The sequence below is a fragment of the Alligator sinensis genome, unplaced genomic scaffold (genome assembly GCF_000455745.1).
Source record: "Alligator sinensis unplaced genomic scaffold, ASM45574v1 scaffold118_1, whole genome shotgun sequence".
Lineage (NCBI taxonomy): Eukaryota > Metazoa > Chordata > Crocodylia > Alligatoridae > Alligator > Alligator sinensis.
Window position 1 is genome coordinate 5,126,053 of NW_005841850.1, and position 2,601 is coordinate 5,128,653.

Consider the following 2,601-nt stretch of genomic DNA (forward strand, 5'->3'; position numbering starts at 1 on the left):
GTGCCTGGCCTCCTGAGTTGAAAGGCTGAATAAAAGAGTTGATAGACTTGGTTGTTAAAAACAATGGGGTACAAACCTGGGAACGCTTTATCGTACAGGACAACCTACTTATAACATAGACTTTCTCGTCTACATGTCCCTCACCATTTTTTTTCCTCAATTATTAGAGTGATGTGCACTCAAAGGGCATAATCCTATTGGAGGTGTTCCCACTAAAGTCAGCCCCGGCATGAGCAGCTGTAGAGCCCATTGGAAGGGGCACAGTGGGAACTGGGCTCACTTATTAGACACCAGATATAGATATTACTGACCTCACAAGCAAAAGGGTCAGGCTTAAGGGTTCTCTTTACCTGCCTGCTTCTTCTGCAGTGAAGGCACAGTGCTTTGCTTCATCCCCGATTTATATAAGAGCACCTCCTGGAGGTTTCACCCCAGTCAGGACCAATGTGTGCTAGCTGCTGTATAAACTTTTTGATAATCCCTAAAAATCCTACCATCTAAAAGAAGAGAGACATGCTGATAGGCCAGACAAGGTAAGAGTCCCATGAACATGTCTGTTCATAGCAAGCCATTCGCTGTATATAACAAGTTGCATTCATCCTACACAACCCAGTAATTATGCGGCACCTTACCGATTACTATTAATTAAAATGTACACATACCAGAGCAGGTCAGAAAATGTCTTCTTTTTCCATTGTTGCCTCTGTGGAAATCTTGAAAACAAAACAACAACAAAATCAATTTAGAACCAAAATACTTCCATTATCAACACTGAAAAATGCTTCACCAAAAGCAGAATATTTGTTTTTCAGCTTGTGGATAGAAAACACAAATATTTTGGAGATATTTTCAAATAATTTTGTGGTGTCAAATCCAATTTTCCATCCAATTTTGAACCGGTGCTAAAATGACCGTTAGTTATAATGTATCCTGTAGTCCTGGAACACAGTATGGGAAAGTAGAGGTGGGACTGAAGTTGAAGTAACAAAAAAAGTCTCAATGTGCTATAATGTGAATCGCTGTTTGGGGTCAGAAGCCATCGGTACGGCCAGGCGAGACTAGCACAACATCAGTTTTTTGCTTAATTTGGAAGTCATGTCTCAATGGCAGTGAAATGAATGTTTCCCCTCAATCTGTCTCAATCCTCCCAATTGGTGTTTGAAAAAAATGACTAAAATATTTCAGATGAAAAAAAAGCATTAAGTTCCTTTGAAAAAAAATGGTGTAAAGCTTCTCTATAAGTTGATGGAAAAACAACCAACACTATCCATAGACTGTTGTGAAATCATTACTGAAATGCCATTCAAGAACACTGGTACCAATACAGGGTTGAGACTTTACTACAGGAAGAGGTGGAAAAGGTTAAGGATAGCAGGTGCAAGGCATAGATCTAGATTTTGAACCATATCATATGATCACTCAGGTCTGAAACTCAGGGCTATAGGATTGTTTCCATTCAAAAACATAGGATCAATTCTGTTCCGGGCCCAGTCTGACCAGGCGCGGCCTTTTCCTTAGGGAAGGGCAGATTCCTGTCTTTCTAAATTAAAATATAGCCCTCCACTGAAAACAATTTACGTGGGCTCTGAGCTAGAGATGTATTTGGCCCTTAAATGATGCACTTGAGTGTAGATTATATTAAATTTCTGCAAGCTGCTGTGAGTTAATATAAAAAGTCAGTCCCATACAGAGAGGCTGATGGATGTAGATTCGGTGCAGTTTTATTATTAATTTGAACTGCTACCTGCTAAATTCACGCAGGTGGGCCACAGGACTTATGTAAGCAGGCAAGGGACCATCTAAAGAGATATTAGCCTACAGTGAGTCCTGAGGCAAGCAAACAAACTGCAAATTAATTCCACTGCTGCAAAATGGGAACCATCACTTTGCCTGTCAGATCCTCTTTAAGTGCAGAGGAGAGCTGGAAAGAGTCTAGCAACCGGTGCCTGGCTATGGGGAAAGAAACCACTAGACTGTTCCCTTTGGGTAACATTTCCTCACTTGCAGAGATGTGGCTGAGTCCAATTTCACCACCTGCTCCCTCTTTACTATCCATAGTTAATAGGAAAAAACACATGGTACCTGAGGGTAATTCAACCCACTCATCATTAGTAAGAACTCAGTTGCTGAGAGAACATAATCCCCCGACTCACTGTCTTGCCTCTGTAGAGAGCAGATATTTCAAGCCTGGATTCTCAGCTGGTATAAATGAGGGTCAATGGATCCACAGAGGAGGATCTGACCTTTGCTATGTAAAAGCACTCAACAACTGCCGTTGAACACACACACACACACACACACACACACACCCCCGCCACCAATATTCAGAGGAGAAGCAAATCCAGAGTCGGCAGGAAAGCTGCCTCCTTTTAAAGAAGATGTTTCTACTGGGAGAACGGTGCTCATAAGCTTTCACGACTCTCTCTGCCTCTAGTTTCCAGCCAAACCAAAGGAACAGAAAGACAAACAACAGAAGACATCCCTGAATAAAATCAACTTAACAAAGCAAGCAAGAAAACCCTTGGAGTTGAAATAAATCACTACAACAGGAATCTACCCCCAAGTAGAGATTGGGGGGGGGGGGGGGGGGGGGGGGGGGGG